This window comes from Panthera leo, chromosome B1, assembly GCF_018350215.1.
Source record: "Panthera leo isolate Ple1 chromosome B1, P.leo_Ple1_pat1.1, whole genome shotgun sequence".
NCBI classification, from domain to species: domain Eukaryota; kingdom Metazoa; phylum Chordata; class Mammalia; order Carnivora; family Felidae; genus Panthera; species Panthera leo.
Genome location: NC_056682.1, coordinates 109613808 through 109626087, shown reverse-complemented (window position 1 = coordinate 109626087; position 12280 = coordinate 109613808). Strand labels below are relative to the sequence as shown.

Below are 12280 nucleotides of genomic sequence, written 5' to 3'. Positions count from 1 at the left end.
GGGCGAATGCTCTCTTCTTATGCTCATGAACTCTGATAGTATATGGCAGTCCAAAAATTTCTCTGTGCACTTTAAAAGAATGTGTATTGTTGTTTTTAGATGGGATGTTACATCTGTATCTGTTATGCGCAACTGGTCTAATGGGTCTTTCAAAGACACTGTTTCCTTATTAACTTTAGAACCAAAGAATTCTAAACAGGCACAACAGATCAATACCTAAAGATGAGGGGCGCCTGGGTGGCTCAGTCAGTTAAGCGTCCGACTTCAGCTCAGGTCACGATCTCACACTCTGTGAGTTCAAGCCCCGCGTTGGGCTCTGGGCCGATGGCTCAGAGCCTGGAGCCTGCTTCCGATTCTGTGTCTCCCTCTCTCTGCCCCTCCCCTGTTCATGCTCTGTCTCTGTCTCAAAAATAAAAAAAAAAAAAAAAAAAAAAAAAAAAAAAAAAAAAAACGTTAAAAAAAAAAAAAAAAATTAAAAAAAAAAAAAAAAAAATACCTAAAGATGAAACTTACCTGTCATTGGGGTGATATATTGTTTGATATCCGTGATGAAGACTTGTTTTGTGGCCTAACATATGATCTTTCCTAGAAAAGGTTCCATGTCAAGAAGAATGTGTATTCTGTTGCCTTTGGGTGGAATATTCTGTACACATCTGTTAAGTCCAGGTAGTCTAACATGTGGTTTAAGGCCAATATTTCTTTATTGATTTTCTGTCTGGATGATCTATCCATTGACGTAAGTGGGGTATCAAAATCCCCTACTATTACTGTATTGCTGTCTATTTCTCCCTTTAGGTCTGTTGATATTTGTTTTATATATTTAGGTGCTCCTATACTTATGTAATGTTGGGTGTATAAATATTTACAAATGTTATATCCTCTTGTTGGATTGACCCCTTCATCACTATGTAATGCTCATCTTTGTCTCATTACAGCCTTCATTTTAAAGCCTACTTTGTCTGATATAAGTATAGTTACTCTAACTTTCTTTTGGTTTCCATTTGCATGAAATAGTTTTTCCATCCCTTCACTTTCAGACTGTATGTCATTACATCTGAAGGGTAGGCAGTATAAATTTGTTTTTGTTTTTTTAATGCATTCAGCCACTCTATGTATTTTGATTGGAGAATTTAGTCCATTTACATTTAAGGTAACTATTGATAGGTATGTACTTTTGGCATTTTGTTCATTGTTTTCTGGCTGTTTTTGTAGTTCTTCTGTGCTCCTTTTTTCTTCTCTGCTCTCTTCTTTTGTGGTTTGATGACTTTCTTTAGAGCTATGTTATATTTATTTCTCTTTTTCTCTTTTGTATTTACTACAGGTTTTTGCTTTGTGGTTATCATGAGGCTTAACAAGTTCTAATTGTGACAGTGTACTTTAACTTAATAACTTAAGTTTGATCTTATTCTAAGGCTTATAGTTTTACTCTGCCCTATCCTACATTTTGTTTTTGATGTCATAGTTTACTTGTGTATCCCTTCACTAATTATTATAATCATTGTTTTTTACTACTTTTGTCTTTTAACCTGTATACCAGCTTTATATGTGATTAATCTACTATCTTTATTATGTATTTACCTTTCCAATGAGACTCATTCTTTTATATGTTTTCTCATTACCAATAAGCAACCTTTCTTTTCAGCTTTTAAAGATTCCTTTTAACATTTCTTGTAAGGCTGGTTTAGTTTGATGAACTCCTTTAGTTTTTGTCCAGAAAGCTCATTATCTCTCCTTCAATTTTGAATAACTTTACTGGGTAGAACATTCTTGATTCAAAGTTTTTGTTGTTGTTGTTGTTGTTGTTGCTGTTTCTTTTGGCAGCTTAAATATATCATGCAGCTTTCTCTGGCCTGCACAGTTTCTGCTGAAAAACATACTGATAGGCTTATGAAGCTTCCCTAGTACACAACTAGTTGTTTTTCTCTTACTGCTTTTAATATTCTCTCATCTTTAACTTTTGACATCTTAATTATAATGTGTCTTGGTGTGAGTTTCTTTGGTTTCATCTTATTTGGAAATCTGAGCTTTCTGGAACTGGATGTCTGTTTCCTACCCCACATTAAGGAAGTTTTCAGCCATTATTTCTTCAAACACGTTTCTGCCTCTTTCCTCCTTGTAGAACCTCTGTAATGTGAATGTTGGTCTGCCTGATGTTGTCTCATAAGTGCCTTAAGTTCTTTTCACTTTTGCTTTTTTTTTTTTCCTCTGTTGTGACTGGGTGAGTTCCACCAGCTTGGTTTCATAACTCATCCTTTCTACTACTTCATGTAATCTATTGTTAGTCACATTCTCTGTGACTTATATTTAGTACTTTCTTTTATTTTCCATCTCTTTGTTGAAGTTCTCATTGTGCTTATCCATTTTTTTCCCAAGTTCAATGAGCATCTTTATGAGCATTACTTTAAGCTCTTTATCAGGTAAATTACTTATCTGTGTTCTATTAAGATTTCTTCTAAAGTTTTATCTTATTCTTCCATTTGGAACATATTCCTCTGTTTTTTCATTTTATTTGACTCTGTATTGGTCTACAGAGTGGATAAAATAACCACTTTTCCCAATCTTTTAAAAAAAAATTTTTTTAATGTTTATTCAGTTTTGAGAGAAAGAGAGAGAGCATGAGCAAAGGAGGGGCAAAGAGAGACAGAGACACAGAATCTGAAGCAGGCTCCAGGCTCTGAGCTGTCAGCACAGAGCCTGATGCGGGGCTTGAACTCTTGAAGCATGAGATCATGACCTGAGCCAAAGTCGGCCATTTAACCGACTAAGCCACCCAGGTGCCCCCCACCTTTCCCAACATTTAAGTAGTGGTTTTGTGTAGAAGATGAAACTTGTCTTTCAACTCTACCCCAACTCTTTGTCATCTCTCAAACCTTTGCTCTTCTCCAAAAAGCCTACTATATTTTTATTAGCTCTTAGTAGGTGAGGATGTGCCAAGACCCACCAGTGACTGAAAGGGAAAGATCTCAGCACCTGGGTTCAGACTGTTTGGAATCCCGACCCTCAGATAGCAGGTTTTTAAAAATTATGCAAATATATACAGTCCTGTGGGACTACAAGCATAAGCCCTACTGACCAAGTAATTTGATGTGGTCCCATGGGTGACAGTCACAAAAATCAGAGCTTCAGATGAATGCATAATATCTTTCCTGGGAGATACTAGCAAGCTGAAACAAGGCAAAGGGAGAGTGCCAAGATAGTATCCACAACCTACATTTCTTGAGAGCAACTCTGTAGTCCACTAGATGTATATCAATTCTGAAACTTACTCCTCAGGCCAAAGTTCTAGGAAAAGCCAAGATGTCTTCTTCACAGAAAGATTAGAAGGATGTGTGTCTAAATCTGCTGTTTGTGCAGTGCCCTGGTGTGGCATCTTGCCAATAACTTTCTCTACAATTTCCAACTGTGGGACCTCAGAATGCAAGTCCCCATAACCAGCCAGGCAATCAAGGGGGCATGCCCTGGGAGGCAGCTGCAAAAAACAGGGCAGTAAATGTAAAAACCAGGACACCAGCTGTATGCAAAGCTTTCCTCCAGCAGACACTGGGGCTCTGGAGTGTGGCAGAGGGTGAGCATGAAGATAGTGGTACTCTCTGAGATCTCTGAAAAGGATTATAGTCATTCCTTAGATGTGTGTTTAATTAGAAACCTGCTCCTCAGGCTGCAGCTATGATGGTTAGTTTATAGGTGCCCTTCACAGAAAGACGAAGCTCCTAGGTCTATTACCTCTTGCTATGCTATGTGGGTAGTGGCCATTTAAGAACTATCTCTCTATCGGTTACAGTCCTAGAGGACCCACAAGCATAAGCTCCACTGACCGAAAGAGCCAGGCAATGTGGAGGTGTCACCTGACAGCAGCTGCAAAAATCAAGGTTCCAGACAGAGGTATGAGCTCCTCCCTGGGTGATGCTGATTATTACAGTCTCACAAGAGAAGGAACACAAGGCCCCATGGCCTCCAGAGCCAGCCAGTCAGGAGGCATCCCCTGGGCAGCTGCCACAAGATCAGGGCATCAGATACATGAAAAAGCTTCTTTCCTGGTGCTCTGGAGCAGCAAATGGAAAGCATGGCCAAAGGAGAGCATGGACACAGTCCTGCCAGCCTCCACCCCAGAGAATACTCCAGCAGGCTCCTAGATATGTGTTTTTAATTAGATGCCTGCCCCACTGGCTGACATTTTAATATAAGCAGGTCAACCTCCTTCACTTGATGTCTGGGTGCAATCAGGCTGCCTCTGAGCTGGGCCCTGGGGCAGGTATGTCCAAGTATCCAGGCCCCTTAAGAGCTGTCTTACAGATCATGATAGTTTTGTGCATCTGGTACATGAGTCCGCTTTCAAAATTAGACATTCTTGGTGCTCATCTCTCAGGTGCAGGTCCTTAAAGTTGAGGTCTTGGATATGAGGTTCGAACCATTTACTCCTCAAGGAGAAGCCCAGGTTTTGAGTTTTCTCTTCATTGTGGATCACCAAGCTATGGGCAGGGTTTACAGTGAGATTGTGTCCCAGTCTCTCCTACCCACTTCAGTGTGGTTTTCTACTCTTTTGCCAGTGTCTAGTCAACACTGACAGCCTTTGCCCTTTTTTTTTTTTAAATTTTTGCATATGAAGCTGGAGAGTCTGTGTATCTATGGGAGGAGGTGAGTTCAGGATCTTCTAAACTTGCCATCTTGAACCAATCCCCTCCTACTTTGGAAAAGTTTATTGGCCTACCTAAAGTCTTTAGTTTCTGTCACTGCTCTGACCTCTACTGATTATTTTTCCCTTGCTGCTTTCCCTTAAAGCATGGAAACCAAGGAAAGAGGGTCAGACAGATAAAACTTTGCCTGGCATGGCCTAGGATTCCTTTTATCTCTTACCAGTGTTGGTTTCTTGGGTTTCTTTAACTTTCCTTGTTAGGAAAATATAGCCCTTGTCCATCAGATTTGTCATCTTTATACAATAGACACTGTGGGAGCTAAAATGGCTTTTAGACAATAGTTTAATCACCCTAGACTGTCACAGCCTGCTTCTGGAAGTTCAAGTTCAAAAGCAGATTCTTAAATTCATGTGAATCACTACCAGAGTGGAACAATTTAAACAACATTTTATTTAAACATTATTAAATAAAAACCTAACAAAACTTTAAAATCAAGGCTGAAAATAATTTTACTATAGATTTAAAAAGAAAAAAAAAGGCCATGAAAAGAAAAATCACAGTATATTGTGAAAAAATCTTAGCCTATTGATACTTCATCTTTGTAACATAAAAAGGTATTTTTTCCATTTCTCTCCACATTATAACAACGTAAATTTATTTAAATTTACTTTTATATTATTTTTCTATCTAACACATGCATCTAATAATGAGGATCGTGATGAGTGTCTGTGTTTGTGTTCCCAGGACAGAGGTAGAAGAAGGGCTGTACCTAAGTAGTTTTATCTCTTAGTTATGGTTTGGGGGTAAATATGAAAATTAGTTTTAAATTATTTTTCATGTTTACTTATTTTTGAGAGAGAGAGAGAGAGAGAAAGGAAGCACACATGAGAGCTAGCAAGGGAGGGGCAAAAAGAGAGGGCAACAGAGGATCCAAAGAGAGCTTTGCAATGACAGCAGTGAGCCTGATGTGGGCTTGAACTCATGAACCTTGAGATCATGGCCTGAGATGAAGCTGGACCCTGAACTGACTGAGCCACGCAGGTGCCCCAAAGAAAATTAGCTCTGTAATGGCAATAGTCGATATTAATTTTTTAATTTGACATTTTTCTAATAAACATTTGAAGTAGGCTGTTATGAAATTATAAAACAGAGACAACTGAGACATTTAGCACTCTGAACCTAGGGTAGGTTGCAAGGCTGGCCTGCTTCAGAGGCTTTGTCCTGCAGTCCTGCTGGCTGGCACTGATGTGGTATGTCTCTACAAAGGGGAAGGTTCATAGATACCTCGTTCCCCAAGAAATGGCAACCACTACATAGATAAATGCCCACAATTTAATTGCTTGATTGAGGAGTTTCTACCAAAAAATTTACTTTTACTAAAACAATAACACAAATATAAAAGATTTAAAAACATTCAGGCCAGAAGACTTAAAGAAAAAAAATACATGAGCACTATTTACACTGATGTTTACTTCTCAATGCCTATTTAAATAAATACTCGTTTGTAAGCTTATTTTGATTTGTTCATTAGATTGGAGTCTGAGGCCTTCCTGAATTACATGCTTTTTTGGAGTTCTATTTTCTGTAAGTATAGAATAACTATGAGAGTCATGGTATAATAATACATTTTCTTGTAGGTAACATTTTTTGAGTAGCTACATCTGCTTTAGTGCATTACCTTATTTACTCCCTGTACAATGCTGAGGTAAATAAATGTTATTGTCTCCATTTTACAGATGAGGAAATGGTTTGAGAGCTTATATGAAATAACTGTTTCAGCCACAAGCAGGCTAGAGCTACTTTTTCTTCATCTATGAAGACAAATGCATTTTAAATTTTAAATTGTTTGTGTTGTGTAATTGAAAGGCCTTGACCACTAGTAAGGTTTCACTTTGGTACTGTCTTAAATGTTCCCTGCAGCCACTTTTTCCTTTAGCTATGAACTTTATTAAAGTTTTTATTGTCTAACTGAGAGTCTTTGCCCCATTCCAATTTACTTTTTTCTTGTAAGCTTAATTTATAACCCTAATATTTTACCTTCCTCTCCTAGGTCAGAGAAAAAAAAAATGAAAAAAAAATAGAGTTTCTTTTCTTGCCCTAAAACTAAGTCAGTAAAATCTTTAAAAGCTGGTCAAAATCTTCTTTTTTTTTTTTTTTTTTTTTTTGCAAGAGCACTTCAGGGATGAGGATATAACCTCCAAAATTTGAATGTTTCTCAGGATGTTACTGGCCTTTAATGATTTCTACCTAGATATTTCATTAGGGGTTACAAAAAAAGATATTTTGATTCTATTACACCTTCTTTAGTCTAAGAACAACTTATTTCATCAATTATTTGGTGACCTGTATGACCAGGTTCATACAGGAAAGGTAAAGTAGCAGACTTTTGTTCCTTCCTTTATGGATTGGTTTTTGAAATAATTCGAAATAATTCGAAATAATTTTGAAATACATTGGTTTCCCATTAATTAATCCCCTAATCCAAGGTTAGGATTGCTATTGTAGTTTGATTATAGTCATGAATGCATGGATTTAAACTTGATGTGTTTCAATCTATTACTGTTATTTTTCTCATTTAACTTTTCATTGTCCTATCTTTAACTAGAAGTCGTCTCTTCAAGTTGGCTCCTGAGTCCTGTTCATATCTAGGTAGAGATCATCAGAAGCTACTAACATCATGAGACACATCCAACCTTTGGAGGTCATATCATCCCTGATATGTTCTTGCAAAAAAAAAAAAAAAAAGTCTGTGGTCTTTAACAGTTTTCTGTCTTTCTGCTATAACAAGATGCACCTGTATCATCTTGTGCTTTTCTTAACCTAGACTTGGAATTAGTTTCTTTCACAAGGAATCATGGTTCCTTACCATGGTAAACATTATGTAGAGACCAATATCAGGTACTCTGTAGGGGTGCTCTGTGGGAACTGCAGGTTTCTTCAACAAATAAATGGAAAAACGAGAAGGGGGGTGAGGAGGAGGAAAGATAGAGAAGCAGAAATTACAAATTAAAAGAGACCTAAGAGGGGCCCCTGGGTGGCTCAGTCCATGATCTCATGGTTTGTGGGTTCCAGCCTTAAATCAGGCTCTGTGCTGTCAGTGTGGAGCATGCTTGGGAATTCTCTCTCTCCCTGCCCTTTCCCCCTCATGTGCACTCACTCTCTCTCTCAAAAATAAACTTCACAGAAAAAAGGGGGGGACCTAAGACACCAAACTAATAATAAAATTATGAGACAAGAGGGCAAACTGCCAAAAAAATTACTAGTTATTTGATGGTTTTAAGCAGTAATTATATTAAATTTTAAAGTACTGTTATTATTGTCATTCTTTTAAAAGAACCCTTTTCTTTTAGAGACACACATTATGGTATGTATAGATATACTGATATTATATTTGTATTTGACTAAAATAATCTTGGGGAGGAGGGATGAGTTGGGTGGTGTAGATGAAATAGGATTAGCTGTCATTTAATTATATTATTCTACTTTTGTATACCTCAAAATTTCCAAAATAAAAAGTTAAAACAACTATTTTGACACAGCTTCATATAACATTTAAAAGTGGAAGTTGAACTAGTTTTCACTGTCATTTGAGCTTGGGCAATGCTAGAGATATTTGATTAATAAGAGTTGAGAAGCACTGATTACTGATTAGGTAGAAAGATTACATTATCAATAACATTCAAAAATAATGTTAATAAAAGCTGGAGTTAGAAAAATGATTAAACCTATAATAACATTAACGATTAAAACATTCTAGTCGCTGCTCTGATGAAAGGAGAGAGAAAAAAGCAATGTTCAAAAACTCCAAAAAGTCAGTGGGGAGTTAATGGAACAATCTAACAAGACATCCACTTAATACTCTCAGTAAATAAAGGGCATACTGTGAGTGGAGTTTGGAAATGTACAGTTAACTATACAAAGAATAAGTATGGCTCCCTTTTATATTGCAATACCTTATGCAAAAAAAATCACCATGCAATTCAAATAGGAAAAAGTGTTTAACTAACTCTGACCCAAAGGGACAATTATGGGAAGAACAAAGATCTAGAAGATCAAGGTCAGCAAGATAGGAAGTTGTTTTCCAGATGATGGTAACTATGCCATATAGTAGGGGTGGCAAACAGGTCTTCCAGCACCAGGAAGAGATGAATGCCTGTGTCCACACTGTGTATGGGGCGGGCGGGTAACCAGGGGAGAGCATGTGTCCATCACTTGACAGGTACAGCTGTTATTTAAGAGCAAGAGTATCCTGTTATTAGTTCTTCCAATTGCTTTAGTGAAATTTCCTGATAATAAATTATAAAGATAAATGATAAATGTCAACACCCCCCCCCTCCCAAAGTAAAAGGTTCAGCAATCTGGGCAAAATATCTGTGAACCACCTGTTTGCAACCTCTGCTATATTGTGTAAGAATCTTAAAATTTGCTGCCCTAAAGAAAACTGCAACTAGCTAGCATGATGCTGTTTGATGTTGGTGTGCACTAGAATAACCTAGCAAGCCTGATAAAATGCAAATTCCTGAGCCTCACCACGAAGAATCTTATTCAGTGATTCTCTGGTCCATTCCAGAAAATTGAATTTGGTAAGTACTCAGGTCACTTTGAAACATGGGTCCATGTTTCTAAAACATCAGGTTAGGGACACCATAACACTGTGTCTTGAGAAATCTAAGAGAATAGGTAACTTCACAGTAAGACAATATTGGTAGGGGCTATAATTAGGAGTAAAGCTCCATGGATAGAAGACTAATGAGGATATAGGTCATAAAGGATGAAGGCAACAGAGCCTTGTAATTGTGAGGCATATCTGTGATGGCCAAGTGTAAGGTAATCACAGAACTGGTAATCATAAACAACAAAGTTGACCAGTGTAAGGTAATCATACCAACAAACTGCTTGAGATTTCAAAATTGTAAATACTTTCTTAAAAAGTGCTTGATGCTGATTTATTCCAGTGAAATAAAAGAAAAAAAAAAAAACAGCAACACAATCTCTAAGGAAATGGGAACCCTTAGCAAATATATGCTCTGAGGCCCAGTAATCACACAAATGCTGAACTTAGTGACCATGCTTCTTAATATATTCCATAATATTCCAAAGGCTCATCAAAAGTCATGGTATATTCTGTGATAGTCACTAATTTATTATCACTTATAACTGTTCTGAGTGATATCTAATTCAGACAGAGACGTAGTAAGACAAGTGTGTGTGTGTGTGTGTGTGTGTGTGTGTGTGTGTGCGCGCGCGCACGCGCGCATGTGTGTGTTGGCTAGGTTTATATGGGCTTACATTTGAGCCAAAATGTAGAAGCAAGTTCTGTTAAAATCCAGTGATTCAGTGACATCTATAAACAACATCTGTTCATTCCTTTGGGGAATTATGGAAACAGCTATATATGCAAGAAAGCCATCAAAATCAATTTACTGTTGTTAAGGTAGAACTCAGGGGAGTGTTCTTGTTTCACTAATGTCCATTATTTGCTTTTCAATAAAAGACTAGTTGCTTTGAAAGACTGAGTGCAGGTCAGATTACATTCTGTGTGAGGTCTCAAAAGCAAGGTAATGGTGGTATTTGAAATGTCCTATGTATGGATAATTGCATATTTCTAATAAAAATGATGTATAGACTTCTTTATCTATTATACCAATACTGTGCTTCACTCTGCTCTATGTCAACTGCTAAAAAGACAATCTGCTGTAGTGCATGCTCATAGCTTAATTCACAGAAGGTTAGCTGCTATTCTGCTAAATGTCTTATTCTGCATTTCTTTTATTATCTGGGTAGTGTCATTTCCTACCCCACTCTACAATGTCTAGCCTTGAAAAGAAGTAGTTATTCAATAGGCAAGTGCTAGTGCTGATGGATGGCTAAAAAAGAGTTTCTCTCAAGATAGGTCATAATCTAAAAGCAACTGAATATGTGTGCATTCCCTTGGTGCTTATTACCTTGAGGATGAGAAAGGGTAGACCGTCTTACAAACCTGAGAGAATTTAATGTCACTTTCATGTTACCTTAGTGAAGTGAAAATAGAATAAAATAGTTAAGGCAGTGTTCCAAACCCACTGCAGTGATCCAGAAATGTAACAAAAGGCATTATGATGTTTGTGGAAGGAGGTGGGGCATTATTGTGATATTAGAATATCTAAGACATTTCCATAGTTACCTATGTGATCCCAAATGCATTTTAAGGCACACAATTTAAAAATATATCACTATCTCTATGCAAAATAGGAACTGTTAGGAAATATATGCTCTAAATAGAGCATTGCTTGTCACAAAGGGATTTAACTATTTGTTTGTAGAAAACTGTGTGAAGAAAGCAAAGGTAAGGATAAAACCGAGCAAAGTGAAAGGTGGTTCTGCCCATGGCAAAACTCAGGTTGAAATCTGTGAGATGCCCTATGGCTCTAAGTTTCTATAGTCATTATGAGATCTGTGTGTGTGTGCATATACATCTGCAGGCATACATACACTGTCTGCTATTTACATGCACTTAAAAAAAAAAGTTTATTTATTTATTTTGAGAGAGAGACTCCCAAGCAGTCTCTATGCTGCCAGTGCAGAGCCTGACACAAGGATTGATCCAACGAATCATGAGATCATGACCTGAGCTGAGATCAAGAGCCAGATGCTTAACCAACTGAGCCACCCAGATGCCCCTACTTAACTTTTTAAGAATGTTACATAGCTCACACAGTAAGAAGGGAAGCTACTCTTCACCCATCTTTTTCCCCTTGTCCAGCCAAGAGAGTTAGAGCTTCTACTCTATGAGTTACCTTGCATTTACCAGATGTGAAATCCTATTATTACAAGATATACTATTATTTTAAAAGATTAGCTATATAAACAATGCATTCAAACAAAAAATTCAAAAGCCAGATATACTCAACTTTACCAAAGCAATATTAAAATTGAGCATAGTGTATTTAGTAAGTCTAAGACAGTGAGTCTAAACCCCGATGATATGTCATAGTTATTAAAATATGTAGCTGCCACTCAGAGCCACTAAAGCAGAGGGCCTATGTAGGGGCTGGATACATATATATACATATACATACATATACACACACACATAGACACATAAGTTTCATCACTGATTCTGCTCCCCAGCCAGGAAAAGAATTCCTAATACAAAATACCAGGTTTTTTTTTGGGGGGGGGGGTTCTTTTAAATAACCTGACATTCTTAAACACAAATAAAATTGATACATTGTCAAAAAAATGTTTTTAATGCAAGAACTAAATAAATGATTTATTTAAATTGTCTGAATGAATAGGATTCAGGAGCTATGAAACTGGTCTACAATAGCATCTTTGGCAGAATCAAAGGCCTGCAAAAGAATAATTTAAAGGAGAAGAAAGAAAGCAAAGGGAGAGAGGGTATTCGGTATTCAGGTAACCAGATGAACTTATAATTTTCAACTGCTGATCAAAACAATAATGCTGAGTCATCTAATAAAATGCATAAGTCTCTCTCTCACATATCTACTTATCAGTTATCTTGAAACTTCATTTAAAAAGAAACACTTTCTTACTTTCTGTTTTATACAAGGAAGCTGAGATACCGAGACAATAAAATTTGTGCCAGGTTCTACAGCAAGCGCATCAAAGAGCTGAGTGAGTGGGTGCTCTCAACCAGTGCACAT

The 12280-nt window shown here is 37.1% G+C and overlaps 1 protein-coding gene across 8 annotated transcripts in view; it reads right to left on the bottom strand.

Moving 5' to 3' along the window:
- CAMK2D (calcium/calmodulin dependent protein kinase II delta) overlaps positions 1-12280 on the bottom strand; it is a 317423-nt gene that overhangs the window by 53464 nt on the left and 251679 nt on the right. The gene's annotated exons all lie outside the window — the stretch shown is intronic.